The following is a 14,586-nucleotide window of genomic DNA, read 5'->3' as shown; positions in this document are numbered from 1 at the left end:
CCGCAAGCAGTCAGAAATAGAATCTGACGTGGATCGGCAGATTTTCTGAAAAATAGAGCATCAAAATGCTCAACACAGTTGCTGGATAGTGGCATTTCAAATGTATTAACAACTCTTGTGTTTTATCTGGGTTTACCCACAAACGGACCTTGATCCAAAGGTACTTGGTATTACCTGCCACTTCTTGCTTTACAGTGGATATTTAGTAACTTTTCAAACATGCATGAATATATCCCTAACACGTCACGATAGCAGTTGCAATATCATTTTTTCTTTCAAAAAAGTTCTACTTTTATTTTTAAAATACTGTCCTTGAGCTCCAGTCAAGTGGATTTGGCGGTGTTTTTTTTTTTCTAGGAGTACTTATATGCTACCATTTCTTGCTATGAGAGAAAAAATATTCTCTTTTGTCTGGGATAAGCACGATTTTAGGTTTCGGATCACTTGAAGGCCTATTTGAAACCAAGGAGACATGGGTGATGGATTTCCGTGATGGCTTCTGTGCTCCAGTGGCGCAATCGGTCAGCGCGCGGTACTTATATGGCAGTATCTGTTGAGCAATGCCGAGGTTGTGAGTTCGAGCCTCACCTGGAGCATGCAGTTTCTTGCTTTTTGCCTTTATTCATGGAAAATGTAATCTGCACTTGCACCCTATGGCCTGACAACTTTACAACAGGGCAATAAGCGCCCAAAGAAACTCAAGGTTCTTTCCTCAAGGGTGCTTGAATGAGCTGTCTTTCTGTTACACTGACCACATTCTTTAAATTGTGGACCAGAACAGATAAAGAAAATGTGCGCCTTCTACTTGATGAAAAGAGGTGTGGAGAGCTGCGACATGGCTTTTCTCTTTCAGAAAACTCATTCTTCTGACTTTGTAGCTCAAACCGCTTGCAATTCTGTAGCAAGTTTACAAGGGAAAATAAAAACAAAGATTTTGCCACCCTTACCTTGTAAAGTAAGAGAACGGATGCCTTCTAAAAGAAAAAAAAAGTCTTTGCTGTCATCTAGCGAAAGCCCCAGTGGCCTAATGGATAAGGCACTGGCCTCCTAAGCCAGGGATTGTGGGTTCGAGTCCCATCTGGGGTGTTTGAGATCTTGCTTGACTCTTTCAAGTCACATCTAAAGCAAGGCTTTAGAATAAAACCTTTAGGACTTCCCTTTCCTGTTGCCTTAATTAATATGTGTGCCTTCTCCTAGTAGAACTCAGATTAGTTCAGCAGCATGCTATCAACTGAATGGAAACTTCTGCAAGATGGCTACAAGTCCTCTTGTCCAAAACCAAATCTCCTGCAATGTTTCTGCCAAACAATATGTTCAACTCCCCACAAAGGAAACGCTGCTTTTATTAGGAAAGAGCTTTGCATTTTCTCCGACATTCTCCAGACATCCCATTGTGGCATGCAAATCCGGTGGCCTAAAATCTTCAAGCAAAAAAGCCACCCTGACAAGTATCGTTGGTAAGCTTAATTTGCAGGAAGGCATTTTATGTCCTTTTTGTGCCAGTTTCAGAAATGTTTTTCCTGATGTATCAACATGTATACGAATAGCAATCAGAATCGCTCCTTAGAGGTGTGCTTCCTTTGCTTCATATGACATGGTGTTGTTGCATTTGTTGAGATTCACACTGATAGCCACTGCTTTGGGACACATTCAGAAGTCTTCTTGCCGCAAGCAGTCAGAAATAGAATCTGACGTGGATCGGCAGATTTTCTGAAAAATAGAGCATCAAAATGCTCAACACAGTTGCTGGATAGTGGCATTTCAAATGTATTAACAACTCTTGTGTTTTATCTGGGTTTACCCACAAACAGACCTTGATCCAAAGGTACTTGGTATTACCTGCCACTTCTTGCTTTACAGTGGATATTTAGTAACTTTTCAAACATGCATGAATATATCCCTAACACGTCACGATAGCAGTTGCAATATCATTTTTTCTTTCAAAAAAGTTCTACTTTTAGTTTTAAAATACTGTCCTTGAGCTCCAGTCAAGTGGATTTGGCGGTGTTTTTTTTTTTCTAGGAGTACTTATATGCTACCATTTCTTGCTATGAGAGAAAAAATATTCTCTTTTGTCTGGGATAAGCACGATTTTAGGTTTCGGATCACTTGAAGGCCTATTTGAAACCAAGGAGACATGGGTGATGGATTTCCGTGATGGCTTCTGTGCTCCAGTGGCGCAATCGGTCAGCGCGCGGTACTTATATGGCAGTATCTGTTGAGCAATGCCGAGGTTGTGAGTTCGAGCCTCACCTGGAGCATGCAGTTTCTTGCTTTTTGCCTTTATTCATGGAAAATGTAATCTGCACTTGCACCCTATGGCCTGAGAACTTTACAACAGGGCAATAAGCGCCCAAAGAAACTCAAGGTTCTTTCCTCAAGGGTGCTTGAATGAGCTGTCTTTCTGTTACACTGACCACATTCTTTAAATTGTGGACCAGAACAGATAAAGAAAATGTGCGCCTTCTACTTGATGAAAAGAGGTGTGGAGAGCTGCGACATGGCTTTTCTCTTTCAGAAAACTCATTCTTCTGACTTTGTAGCTCAAACCGCTTGCAATTCTGTAGCAAGTTTACAAGGGAAAATAAAAACAAAGATTTTGCCACCCTTACCTTGTAAAGTAAGAGAACGGATGCCTTCTAAAAGAAAAAAAAAGTCTTTGCTGTCATCTAGCGAAAGCCCCAGTGGCCTAATGGATAAGGCACTGGCCTCCTAAGCCAGGGATTGTGGGTTCGAGTCCCATCTGGGGTGTTTGAGATCTTGCTTGACTCTTTCAAGTCACATCTAAAGCAAGGCTTTAGAATAAAACCTTTAGGACTTCCCTTTCCTGTTGCCTTAATTAATATGTGTGCCTTCTCCTAGTAGAACTCAGATTAGTTCAGCAGCATGCTATCAACTGAATGGAAACTTCTGCAAGATGGCTACAAGTCCTCTTGTCCAAAACCAAATCTCCTGCAATGTTTCTGCCAAACAATATGTTCAACTCCCCACAAAGGAAACGCTGCTTTTATTAGGAAAGAGCTTTGCATTTTCTCCGACATTCTCCAGACATCCCATTGTGGCATGCAAATCCGGTGGCCTAAAATCTTCAAGCAAAAAAGCCACCCTGACAAGTATCGTTGGTAAGCTTAATTTGCAGGAAGGCATTTTATGTCCTTTTTGGGCCAGTTTCAGAAATGTTTTTCCTGATGTATCAACATGTATACGAATAGCAATCAGAATCGCTCCTTAGAGGTGTGCTTCCTTTGCTTCATATGACATGGTGTTGTTGCATTTGTTGAGATTCACACTGATAGCCACTGCTTTGGGACACATTCAGAAGTCTTCTTGCCGCAAGCAGTCAGAAATAGAATCTGACGTGGATCGGCAGATTTTCTGAAAAATAGAGCATCAAAATGCTCAACACAGTTGCTGGATAGTGGCATTTCAAATGTATTAACAACTCTTGTGTTTTATCTGGGTTTACCCACAAACAGACCTTGATCCAAAGGTACTTGGTATTACCTGCCACTTCTTGCTTTACAGTGGATATTTAGTAACTTTTCAAACATGCATGAATATATCCCTAACACGTCACGATAGCAGTTGCAATATCATTTTTTCTTTCAAAAAAGTTCTACTTTTAGTTTTAAAATACTGTCCTTGAGCTCCAGTCAAGTGGATTTGGCGGTGTTTTTTTTTTTCTAGGAGTACTTATATGCTACCATTTCTTGCTATGAGAGAAAAAATATTCTCTTTTGTCTGGGATAAGCACGATTTTAGGTTTCGGATCACTTGAAGGCCTATTTGAAACCAAGGAGACATGGGTGATGGATTTCCGTGATGGCTTCTGTGCTCCAGTGGCGCAATCGGTCAGCGCGCGGTACTTATATGGCAGTATCTGTTGAGCAATGCCGAGGTTGTGAGTTCGAGCCTCACCTGGAGCATGCAGTTTCTTGCTTTTTGCCTTTATTCATGGAAAATGTAATCTGCACTTGCACCCTATGGCCTGAGAACTTTACAACAGGGCAATAAGCGCCCAAAGAAACTCAAGGTTCTTTCCTCAAGGGTGCTTGAATGAGCTGTCTTTCTGTTACACTGACCACATTCTTTAAATTGTGGACCAGAACAGATAAAGAAAATGTGCGCCTTCTACTTGATGAAAAGAGGTGTGGAGAGCTGCGACATGGCTTTTCTCTTTCAGAAAACTCATTCTTCTGACTTTGTAGCTCAAAGCGCTTGCAATTCTGTAGCAAGTTTACAAGGGAAAATAAAAACAAAGATTTTTCCACCCTTACCTTGTAAAGTAAGAGAACGGATGCCTTCTAAAAGAAAAAAAAAGTCTTTGCTGTCATCTAGCGAAAGCCCCAGTGGCCTAATGGATAAGGCACTGGCCTCCTAAGCCAGGGATTGTGGGTTCGAGTCCCATCTGGGGTGTTTGAGATCTTGCTTGACTCTTTCAAGTCACATCTAAAGCAACGCTTTAGAATAAAACCTTTAGGACTTCCCTTTCCTGTTGCCTTAATTAATATGCGTGCCTTCTCCTAGTAGAACTCAGATTAGTTCAGCAGCATGCTATCAACTGAATGGAAACTTCTGCAAGATGGCTACAAGTCCTCTTGTCCAAAACCAAATCTCCTGCAATGTTTCTGCCAAACAATATGTTCAACTCCCCACAAAGGAAACGCTGCTTTTATTAGGAAAGAGCTTTGCATTTTCTCCGACATTCTCCAGACATCCCATTGTGGCATGCAAATCCGGTGGCCTAAAATCTTCAAGCAAAAAAGCCACCCTGACAAGTATCGTTGGTAAGCTTAATTTGCAGGAAGGCATTTTATGTCCTTTTTGTGCCAGTTTCAGAAATGTTTTTCCTGATGTATCAACATGTATACGAATAGCAATCAGAATCGCTCCTTAGAGGTGTGCTTCCTTTGCTTCATATGACATGGTGTTGTTGCATTTGTTGAGATTCACACTGATAGCCACTGCTTTGGGACACATTCAGAAGTCTTCTTGCCGCAAGCAGTCAGAAATAGAATCTGACGTGGATCGGCAGATTTTCTGAAAAATAGAGCATCAAAATGCTCAACACAGTTGCTGGATAGTGGCATTTCAAATGTATTAACAACTCTTGTGTTTTATCTGGGTTTACCCACAAACAGACCTTGATCCAAAGGTACTTGGTATTACCTGCCACTTCTTGCTTTACAGTGGATATTTAGTAACTTTTCAAACATGCATGAATATATCCCTAACACGTCACGATAGCAGTTGCAATATCATTTTTTCTTTCAAAAAAGTTCTACTTTTAGTTTTAAAATACTGTCCTTGAGCTCCAGTCAAGTGGATTTGGCGGTGTTTTTTTTTTTCTAGGAGTACTTATATGCTACCATTTCTTGCTATGAGAGAAAAAATATTCTCTTTTGTCTGGGATAAGCACGATTTTAGGTTTCGGATCACTTGAAGGCCTATTTGAAACCAAGGAGACATGGGTGATGGATTTCCGTGATGGCTTCTGTGCTCCAGTGGCGCAATCGGTCAGCGCGCGGTACTTATATGGCAGTATCTGTTGAGCAATGCCGAGGTTGTGAGTTCGAGCCTCACCTGGAGCATGCAGTTTCTTGCTTTTTGCCTTTATTCATGGAAAATGTAATCTGCACTTGCACCCTATGGCCTGACAACTTTACAACAGGGCAATAAGCGCCCAAAGAAACTCAAGGTTCTTTCCTCAAGGGTGCTTGAATGAGCTGTCTTTCTGTTACACTGACCACATTCTTTAAATTGTGGACCAGAACAGATAAAGAAAATGTGCGCCTTCTACTTGATGAAAAGAGGTGTGGAGAGCTGCGACATGGCTTTTCTCTTTCAGAAAACTCATTCTTCTGACTTTGTAGCTCAAACCGCTTGCAATTCTGTAGCAAGTTTACAAGGGAAAATAAAAACAAAGATTTTGCCACACTTACCTTGTAAAGTAAGAGAACAGATGCCTTCTGAAAGAAAAAAAAAGTCTTTGCTGTCATCTAGCGAAAGCCCCAGTGGCCTAATGGATAAGGCACTGGCCTCCTAAGCCAGGGATTGTGGGTTCGAGTCCCCTCTGGGGTGTTTGAGATCTTGCTTGACTCTTTCACGTCACATCTAAAGCAAGGCTTTAGAATAAAACCTTTAGGAGTTCCCTTTCCTGTTGCCTTAATTAATATGCGTGCCTTCTCCTAGTAGAACTCAGATTAGTTCAGCAGCATGCTATCAACTGAATGGAAACTTCTGCAAGATGGCTACAAGTCCTCTTGTCCAAAACCAAATCTCCTGCAATGTTTCTGCCAAACAATATGTTCAACTCCCCACAAAGGAAACGCTGCTTTTATTAGGAAAGAGCTTTGCATTTTCTCCGACATTCTCCAGACATCCCATTGTGGCATGCAAATCCGGTGGCCTAAAATCTTCAAGCAAAAAAGCCACCCTGACAAGTATCGTTGGTAAGCTTAATTTGCAGGAAGGCATTTTATGTCCTTTTTGTGCCAGTTTCAGAAATGTTTTTCCTGATGTATCAACATGTATACGAATAGCAATCAGAATCGCTCCTTAGAGGTGTGCTTCCTTTGCTTCATATGACATGGTGTTGTTGCATTTGTTGAGATTCACACTGATAGCCACTGCTTTGGGACACATTCAGAAGTCTTCTTGCCGCAAGCAGTCAGAAATAGAATCTGACGTGGATCGGCAGATTTTCTGAAAAATAGAGCATCAAAATGCTCAACACAGTTGCTGGATAGTGGCATTTCAAATGTATTAACAACTCTTGTGTTTTATCTGGGTTTACCCACAAACAGACCTTGATCCAAAGGTACTTGGTATTACCTGCCACTTCTTGCTTTACAGTGGATATTTAGTAACTTTTCAAACATGCATGAATATATCCCTAACACGTCACGATAGCATTTGCAATATCATTTTTTCTTTCAAAAAAGTTCTACTTTTATTTTTAAAATACTGTCCTTGAGCTCCAGTCAAGTGGATTTGGCGGTGTTTTTTTTTTCTAGGAGTACTTATATGCTACCATTTCTTGCTATGAGAGAAAAAATATTCTCTTTTGTCTGGGATAAGCACGATTTTAGGTTTCGGATCACTTGAAGGCCTATTTGAAACCAAGGAGACATGGGTGATGGATTTCCGTGATGGCTTCTGTGCTCCAGTGGCGCAATCGGTCAGCGCGCGGTACTTATATGGCAGTATCTGTTGAGCAATGCCGAGGTTGTGAGTTCGAGCCTCACCTGGAGCATGCAGTTTCTTGCTTTTTGCCTTTATTCATGGAAAATGTAATCTGCACTTGCACCCTATGGCCTGACAACTTTACAACAGGGCAATAAGCGCCCAAAGAAACTCAAGGTTCTTTCCTCAAGGGTGCTTGAATGAGCTGTCTTTCTGTTACACTGACCACATTCTTTAAATTGTGGACCAGAACAGATAAAGAAAATGTGCGCCTTCTACTTGATGAAAAGAGGTGTGGAGAGCTGCGACATGGCTTTTCTCTTTCAGAAAACTCATTCTTCTGACTTTGTAGCTCAAAGCGCTTGCAATTCTGTAGCAAGTTTACAAGGGAAAATAAAAACAAAGATTTTGCCACCCTTACCTTGTAAAGTAAGAGAACGGATGCCTTCTAAAAGAAAAAAAAAGTCTTTGTTGTCATCTAGCGAAAGCCCCAGTGGCCTAATAGATAAGGCACTGGCCTCCTAAGCCAGGGATTGTGGGTTCGAGTCCCATCTGGGGTGTTTGAGATCTTGCTTGACTCTTTCAAGTCACATCTAAAGCAAGGCTTTAGAATAAAACCTTTAGGACTTCCCTTTCCTGTTGCCTTAATTAATATGCGTGCCTTCTCCTAGTAGAACTCAGATTAGTTCAGCAGCATGCTATCAACTGAATGGAAACTTCTGCAAGATGGCTACAAGTCCTCTTGTCCAAAACCAAATCTCCTGCAATGTTTCTGCCAAACAATATGTTCAACTCCCCACAAAGGAAACGCTGCTTTTATTAGGAAAGAGCTTTGCATTTTCTCCGACATTCTCCAGACATCCCATTGTGGCATGCAAATCCGGTGGCCTAAAATCTTCAAGCAAAAAAGCCACCCTGACAAGTATCGTTGGTAAGCTTAATTTGCAGGAAGGCATTTTATGTCCTTTTTGTGCCAGTTTCAGAAATGTTTTTCCTGATGTATCAACATGTATACGAATAGCAATCAGAATCGCTCCTTAGAGGTGTGCTTCCTTTGCTTCATATGACATGGTGTTGTTGCATTTGTTGAGATTCACACTGATAGCCACTGCTTTGGGACACATTCAGAAGTCTTCTTGCCGCAAGCAGTCAGAAATAGAATCTGACGTGGATCGGCAGATTTTCTGAAAAATAGAGCATCAAAATGCTCAACACAGTTGCTGGATAGTGGCATTTCAAATGTATTAACAACTCTTGTGTTTTATCTGGGTTTACCCACAAACGGACCTTGATCCAAAGGTACTTGGTATTACCTGCCACTTCTTGCTTTACAGTGGATATTTAGTAACTTTTCAAACATGCATGAATATATCCCTAACACGTCACGATAGCAGTTGCAATATCATTTTTTCTTTCAAAAAAGTTCTACTTTTATTTTTAAAATACTGTCCTTGAGCTCCAGTCAAGTGGATTTGGCGGTGTTTTTTTTTTTCTAGGAGTACTTATATGCTACCATTTCTTGCTATGAGAGAAAAAATATTCTCTTTTGTCTGGGATAAGCACGATTTTAGGTTTCGGATCACTTGAAGGCCTATTTGAAACCAAGGAGACATGGGTGATGGATTTCCGTGATGGCTTCTGTGCTCCAGTGGCGCAATCGGTCAGCGCGCGGTACTTATATGGCAGTATCTGTTGAGCAATGCCGAGGTTGTGAGTTCGAGCCTCACCTGGAGCATGCAGTTTCTTGCTTTTTGCCTTTATTCATGGAAAATGTAATCTGCACTTGCACCCTATGGCCTGACAACTTTACAACAGGGCAATAAGCGCCCAAAGAAACTCAAGGTTCTTTCCTCAAGGGTGCTTGAATGAGCTGTCTTTCTGTTACACTGACCACATTCTTTAAATTGTGGACCAGAACAGATAAAGAAAATGTGCGCCTTCTACTTGATGAAAAGAGGTGTGGAGAGCTGCGACATGGCTTTTCTCTTTCAGAAAACTCATTCTTCTGACTTTGTAGCTCAAACCGCTTGCAATTCTGTAGCAAGTTTACAAGGGAAAATAAAAACAAAGATTTTGCCACCCTTACCTTGTAAAGTAAGAGAACGGATGCCTTCTAAAAGAAAAAAAAAGTCTTTGCTGTCATCTAGCGAAAGCCCCAGTGGCCTAATGGATAAGGCACTGGCCTCCTAAGCCAGGGATTGTGGGTTCGAGTCCCATCTGGGGTGTTTGAGATCTTGCTTGACTCTTTCAAGTCACATCTAAAGCAAGGCTTTAGAATAAAACCTTTAGGACTTCCCTTTCCTGTTGCCTTAATTAATATGCGTGCCTTCTCCTAGTAGAACTCAGATTAGTTCAGCAGCATGCTATCAACTGAATGGAAACTTCTGCAAGATGGCTACAAGTCCTCTTGTCCAAAACCAAATCTCCTGCAATGTTTCTGCCAAACAATATGTTCAACTCCCCACAAAGGAAACGCTGCTTTTATTAGGAAAGAGCTTTGCATTTTCTCCGACATTCTCCAGACATCCCATTGTGGCATGCAAATCCGGTGGCCTAAAATCTTCAAGCAAAAAAGCCACCCTGACAAGTATCGTTGGTAAGCTTAATTTGCAGGAAGGCATTTTATGTCCTTTTTGTGCCAGTTTCAGAAATGTTTTTCCTGATGTATCAACATGTATACGAATAGCAATCAGAATCGCTCCTTAGAGGTGTGCTTCCTTTGCTTCATATGACATGGTGTTGTTGCATTTGTTGAGATTCACACTGATAGCCACTGCTTTGGGACACATTCAGAAGTCTTCTTGCCGCAAGCAGTCAGAAATAGAATCTGACGTGGATCGGCAGATTTTCTGAAAAATAGAGCATCAAAATGCTCAACACAGTTGCTGGATAGTGGCATTTCAAATGTATTAACAACTCTTGTGTTTTATCTGGGTTTACCCACAAACGGACCTTGATCCAAAGGTACTTGGTATTACCTGCCACTTCTTGCTTTACAGTGGATATTTAGTAACTTTTCAAACATGCATGAATATATCCCTAACACGTCACGATAGCAGTTGCAATATCATTTTTTCTTTCAAAAAAGTTCTACTTTTATTTTTAAAATACTGTCCTTGAGCTCCAGTCAAGTGGATTTGGCGGTGTTTTTTTTTTTCTAGGAGTACTTATATGCTACCATTTCTTGCTATGAGAGAAAAAATATTCTCTTTTGTCTGGGATAAGCACGATTTTAGGTTTCGGATCACTTGAAGGCCTATTTGAAACCAAGGAGACATGGGTGATGGATTTCCGTGATGGCTTCTGTGCTCCAGTGGCGCAATCGGTCAGCGCGCGGTACTTATATGGCAGTATCTGTTGAGCAATGCCGAGGTTGTGAGTTCGAGCCTCACCTGGAGCATGCAGTTTCTTGCTTTTTGCCTTTATTCATGGAAAATGTAATCTGCACTTGCACCCTATGGCCTGACAACTTTACAACAGGGCAATAAGCGCCCAAAGAAACTCAAGGTTCTTTCCTCAAGGGTGCTTGAATGAGCTGTCTTTCTGTTACACTGACCACATTCTTTAAATTGTGGACCAGAACAGATAAAGAAAATGTGCGCCTTCTACTTGATGAAAAGAGGTGTGGAGAGCTGCGACATGGCTTTTCTCTTTCAGAAAACTCATTCTTCTGACTTTGTAGCTCAAACCGCTTGCAATTCTGTAGCAAGTTTACAAGGGAAAATAAAAACAAAGATTTTGCCACCCTTACCTTGTAAAGTAAGAGAACGGATGCCTTCTGAAAGAAAAAAAAAGTCTTTGCTGTCATCTAGCGAAAGCCCCAGTGGCCTAATGGATAAGGCACTGGCCTCCTAAGCCAGGGATTGTGGGTTCGAGTCCCATCTGGGGTGTTTGAGATCTTGCTTGACTCTTTCAAGTCACATCTAAAGCAAGGCTTTAGAATAAAACCTTTAGGACTTCCCTTTCCTGTTGCCTTAATTAATATGCGTGCCTTCTCCTAGTAGAACTCAGATTAGTTCAGCAGCATGCTATCAACTGAATGGAAACTTCTGCAAGATGGCTACAAGTCCTCTTGTCCAAAACCAAATCTCCTGCAATGTTTCTGCCAAACAATATGTTCAACTCCCCACAAAGGAAACGCTGCTTTTATTAGGAAAGAGCTTTGCATTTTCTCCGACATTCTCCAGACATCCCATTGTGGCATGCAAATCCGGTGGCCTAAAATCTTCAAGCAAAAAAGCCACCCTGACAAGTATCGTTGGTAAGCTTAATTTGCAGGAAGGCATTTTATGTCCTTTTTGTGCCAGTTTCAGAAATGTTTTTCCTGATGTATCAACATGTATACGAATAGCAATCAGAATCGCTCCTTAGAGGTGTGCTTCCTTTGCTTCATATGACATGGTGTTGTTGCATTTGTTGAGATTCACACTGATAGCCACTGCTTTGGGACACATTCAGAAGTCTTCTTGCCGCAAGCAGTCAGAAATAGAATCTGACGTGGATCGGCAGATTTTCTGAAAAATAGAGCATCAAAATGCTCAACACAGTTGCTGGATAGTGGCATTTCAAATGTATTAACAACTCTTGTGTTTTATCTGGGTTTACCCACAAACGGACCTTGATCCAAAGGTACTTGGTATTACCTGCCACTTCTTGCTTTACAGTGGATATTTAGTAACTTTTCAAACATGCATGAATATATCCCTAACACGTCACGATAGCAGTTGCAATATCATTTTTTCTTTCAAAAAAGTTCTACTTTTATTTTTAAAATACTGTCCTTGAGCTCCAGTCAAGTGGATTTGGCGGTGTTTTTTTTTTTCTAGGAGTACTTATATGCTACCATTTCTTGCTATGAGAGAAAAAATATTCTCTTTTGTCTGGGATAAGCACGATTTTAGGTTTCGGATCACTTGAAGGCCTATTTGAAACCAAGGAGACATGGGTGATGGATTTCCGTGATGGCTTCTGTGCTCCAGTGGCGCAATCGGTCAGCGCGCGGTACTTATATGGCAGTATCTGTTGAGCAATGCCGAGGTTGTGAGTTCGAGCCTCACCTGGAGCATGCAGTTTCTTGCTTTTTGCCTTTATTCATGGAAAATGTAATCTGCACTTGCACCCTATGGCCTGACAACTTTACAACAGGGCAATAAGCGCCCAAAGAAACTCAAGGTTCTTTCCTCAAGGGTGCTTGAATGAGCTGTCTTTCTGTTACACTGACCACATTCTTTAAATTGTGGACCAGAACAGATAAAGAAAATGTGCGCCTTCTACTTGATGAAAAGAGGTGTGGAGAGCTGCGACATGGCTTTTCTCTTTCAGAAAACTCATTCTTCTGACTTTGTAGCTCAAACCGCTTGCAATTCTGTAGCAAGTTTACAAGGGAAAATAAAAACAAAGATTTTGCCACCCTTACCTTGTAAAGTAAGAGAACGGATGCCTTCTAAAAGAAAAAAAAAGTCTTTGCTGTCATCTAGCGAAAGCCCCAGTGGCCTAATGGATAAGGCACTGGCCTCCTAAGCCAGGGATTGTGGGTTCGAGTCCCATCTGGGGTGTTTGAGATCTTGCTTGACTCTTTCAAGTCACATCTAAAGCAAGGCTTTAGAATAAAACCTTTAGGACTTCCCTTTCCTGTTGCCTTAATTAATATGTGTGCCTTCTCCTAGTAGAACTCAGATTAGTTCAGCAGCATGCTATCAACTGAATGGAAACTTCTGCAAGATGGCTACAAGTCCTCTTGTCCAAAACCAAATCTCCTGCAATGTTTCTGCCAAACAATATGTTCAACTCCCCACAAAGGAAACGCTGCTTTTATTAGGAAAGAGCTTTGCATTTTCTCCGACATTCTCCAGACATCCCATTGTGGCATGCAAATCCGGTGGCCTAAAATCTTCAAGCAAAAAAGCCACCCTGACAAGTATCGTTGGTAAGCTTAATTTGCAGGAAGGCATTTTATGTCCTTTTTGTGCCAGTTTCAGAAATGTTTTTCCTGATGTATCAACATGTATACGAATAGCAATCAGAATCGCTCCTTAGAGGTGTGCTTCCTTTGCTTCATATGACATGGTGTTGTTGCATTTGTTGAGATTCACACTGATAGCCACTGCTTTGGGACACATTCAGAAGTCTTCTTGCCGCAAGCAGTCAGAAATAGAATCTGACGTGGATCGGCAGATTTTCTGAAAAATAGAGCATCAAAATGCTCAACACAGTTGCTGGATAGTGGCATTTCAAATGTATTAACAACTCTTGTGTTTTATCTGGGTTTACCCACAAACAGACCTTGATCCAAAGGTACTTGGTATTACCTGCCACTTCTTGCTTTACAGTGGATATTTAGTAACTTTTCAAACATGCATGAATATATCCCTAACACGTCACGATAGCAGTTGCAATATCATTTTTTCTTTCAAAAAAGTTCTACTTTTAGTTTTAAAATACTGTCCTTGAGCTCCAGTCAAGTGGATTTGGCGGTGTTTTTTTTTTTCTAGGAGTACTTATATGCTACCATTTCTTGCTATGAGAGAAAAAATATTCTCTTTTGTCTGGGATAAGCACGATTTTAGGTTTCGGATCACTTGAAGGCCTATTTGAAACCAAGGAGACATGGGTGATGGATTTCCGTGATGGCTTCTGTGCTCCAGTGGCGCAATCGGTCAGCGCGCGGTACTTATATGGCAGTATCTGTTGAGCAATGCCGAGGTTGTGAGTTCGAGCCTCACCTGGAGCATGCAGTTTCTTGCTTTTTGCCTTTATTCATGGAAAATGTAATCTGCACTTGCACCCTATGGCCTGAGAACTTTACAACAGGGCAATAAGCGCCCAAAGAAACTCAAGGTTCTTTCCTCAAGGGTGCTTGAATGAGCTGTCTTTCTGTTACACTGACCACATTCTTTAAATTGTGGACCAGAACAGATAAAGAAAATGTGCGCCTTCTACTTGATGAAAAGAGGTGTGGAGAGCTGCGACATGGCTTTTCTCTTTCAGAAAACTCATTCTTCTGACTTTGTAGCTCAAAGCGCTTGCAATTCTGTAGCAAGTTTACAAGGGAAAATAAAAACAAAGATTTTTCCACCCTTACCTTGTAAAGTAAGAGAACGGATGCCTTCTAAAAGAAAAAAAAAGTCTTTGCTGTCATCTAGCGAAAGCCCCAGTGGCCTAATGGATAAGGCACTGGCCTCCTAAGCCAGGGATTGTGGGTTCGAGTCCCATCTGGGGTGTTTGAGATCTTGCTTGACTCTTTCAAGTCACATCTAAAGCAACGCTTTAGAATAAAACCTTTAGGACTTCCCTTTCCTGTTGCCTTAATTAATATGCGTGCCTTCTCCTAGTAGAACTCAGATTAGTTCAGCAGCATGCTATCAACTGAATGGAAACTTCTGCAAGATGGCTACAAGTCCT

At 41.3% G+C, this 14,586-nt stretch overlaps 18 non-coding genes across 18 annotated transcripts; all 18 read left to right on the top strand.

Moving 5' to 3' along the window:
- Positions 1 to 503: 503 nt before the first annotated feature.
- Positions 504 to 596, top strand: TRNAI-UAU (transfer RNA isoleucine (anticodon UAU)). The gene is given in 2 exon segments: positions 504 to 541; positions 561 to 596. It is a non-coding gene; the product is annotated as a tRNA-Ile (tRNA).
- Positions 597 to 1,013: 417 nt separating this feature from the next.
- TRNAR-CCU (transfer RNA arginine (anticodon CCU)) lies at positions 1,014 to 1,086 on the top strand. The gene has a single exon. It is a non-coding gene; the product is annotated as a tRNA-Arg (tRNA).
- Positions 1,087 to 2,168: 1,082 nt separating this feature from the next.
- On the top strand, positions 2,169 to 2,261 carry TRNAI-UAU (transfer RNA isoleucine (anticodon UAU)). Its single transcript is given in 2 exon segments — positions 2,169 to 2,206; positions 2,226 to 2,261. It is a non-coding gene; the product is annotated as a tRNA-Ile (tRNA).
- Positions 2,262 to 2,678: 417 nt separating this feature from the next.
- Positions 2,679 to 2,751, top strand: TRNAR-CCU (transfer RNA arginine (anticodon CCU)). Its single transcript has one exon. It is a non-coding gene; the product is annotated as a tRNA-Arg (tRNA).
- A 1,082-nt stretch (positions 2,752 to 3,833) lies between these two features.
- On the top strand, positions 3,834 to 3,926 carry TRNAI-UAU (transfer RNA isoleucine (anticodon UAU)). The gene is given in 2 exon segments: positions 3,834 to 3,871; positions 3,891 to 3,926. It is a non-coding gene; the product is annotated as a tRNA-Ile (tRNA).
- Positions 3,927 to 4,343: 417 nt separating this feature from the next.
- TRNAR-CCU (transfer RNA arginine (anticodon CCU)) lies at positions 4,344 to 4,416 on the top strand. The gene has a single exon. It is a non-coding gene; the product is annotated as a tRNA-Arg (tRNA).
- A 1,082-nt stretch (positions 4,417 to 5,498) lies between these two features.
- On the top strand, positions 5,499 to 5,591 carry TRNAI-UAU (transfer RNA isoleucine (anticodon UAU)). Its single transcript is given in 2 exon segments — positions 5,499 to 5,536; positions 5,556 to 5,591. It is a non-coding gene; the product is annotated as a tRNA-Ile (tRNA).
- Positions 5,592 to 6,008: 417 nt separating this feature from the next.
- Positions 6,009 to 6,081, top strand: TRNAR-CCU (transfer RNA arginine (anticodon CCU)). The gene has a single exon. It is a non-coding gene; the product is annotated as a tRNA-Arg (tRNA).
- Positions 6,082 to 7,162: 1,081 nt separating this feature from the next.
- On the top strand, positions 7,163 to 7,255 carry TRNAI-UAU (transfer RNA isoleucine (anticodon UAU)). The gene is given in 2 exon segments: positions 7,163 to 7,200; positions 7,220 to 7,255. It is a non-coding gene; the product is annotated as a tRNA-Ile (tRNA).
- A 417-nt stretch (positions 7,256 to 7,672) lies between these two features.
- TRNAR-CCU (transfer RNA arginine (anticodon CCU)) lies at positions 7,673 to 7,745 on the top strand. The gene has a single exon. It is a non-coding gene; the product is annotated as a tRNA-Arg (tRNA).
- A 1,082-nt stretch (positions 7,746 to 8,827) lies between these two features.
- On the top strand, positions 8,828 to 8,920 carry TRNAI-UAU (transfer RNA isoleucine (anticodon UAU)). The gene is given in 2 exon segments: positions 8,828 to 8,865; positions 8,885 to 8,920. It is a non-coding gene; the product is annotated as a tRNA-Ile (tRNA).
- A 417-nt stretch (positions 8,921 to 9,337) lies between these two features.
- On the top strand, positions 9,338 to 9,410 carry TRNAR-CCU (transfer RNA arginine (anticodon CCU)). Its single transcript has one exon. It is a non-coding gene; the product is annotated as a tRNA-Arg (tRNA).
- A 1,082-nt stretch (positions 9,411 to 10,492) lies between these two features.
- On the top strand, positions 10,493 to 10,585 carry TRNAI-UAU (transfer RNA isoleucine (anticodon UAU)). Its single transcript is given in 2 exon segments — positions 10,493 to 10,530; positions 10,550 to 10,585. It is a non-coding gene; the product is annotated as a tRNA-Ile (tRNA).
- Positions 10,586 to 11,002: 417 nt separating this feature from the next.
- TRNAR-CCU (transfer RNA arginine (anticodon CCU)) lies at positions 11,003 to 11,075 on the top strand. The gene has a single exon. It is a non-coding gene; the product is annotated as a tRNA-Arg (tRNA).
- A 1,082-nt stretch (positions 11,076 to 12,157) lies between these two features.
- On the top strand, positions 12,158 to 12,250 carry TRNAI-UAU (transfer RNA isoleucine (anticodon UAU)). Its single transcript is given in 2 exon segments — positions 12,158 to 12,195; positions 12,215 to 12,250. It is a non-coding gene; the product is annotated as a tRNA-Ile (tRNA).
- A 417-nt stretch (positions 12,251 to 12,667) lies between these two features.
- Positions 12,668 to 12,740, top strand: TRNAR-CCU (transfer RNA arginine (anticodon CCU)). Its single transcript has one exon. It is a non-coding gene; the product is annotated as a tRNA-Arg (tRNA).
- Positions 12,741 to 13,822: 1,082 nt separating this feature from the next.
- On the top strand, positions 13,823 to 13,915 carry TRNAI-UAU (transfer RNA isoleucine (anticodon UAU)). Its single transcript is given in 2 exon segments — positions 13,823 to 13,860; positions 13,880 to 13,915. It is a non-coding gene; the product is annotated as a tRNA-Ile (tRNA).
- A 417-nt stretch (positions 13,916 to 14,332) lies between these two features.
- Positions 14,333 to 14,405, top strand: TRNAR-CCU (transfer RNA arginine (anticodon CCU)). The gene has a single exon. It is a non-coding gene; the product is annotated as a tRNA-Arg (tRNA).
- Positions 14,406 to 14,586: the final 181 nt, after the last annotated feature.

This window comes from Lithobates pipiens, unplaced genomic scaffold, assembly GCF_037356315.1.
Source record: "Lithobates pipiens isolate NorthernLeopardFrog02 unplaced genomic scaffold, aLitPip1_a1.2 Scaffold_8, whole genome shotgun sequence".
In the NCBI taxonomy this organism is placed as follows: Eukaryota; Metazoa; Chordata; class Amphibia; order Anura; family Ranidae; genus Lithobates; species Lithobates pipiens.
Note: the sequence above shows the minus strand (reverse complement) of the source record. Positions and strands in the feature narration are given on the sequence as shown.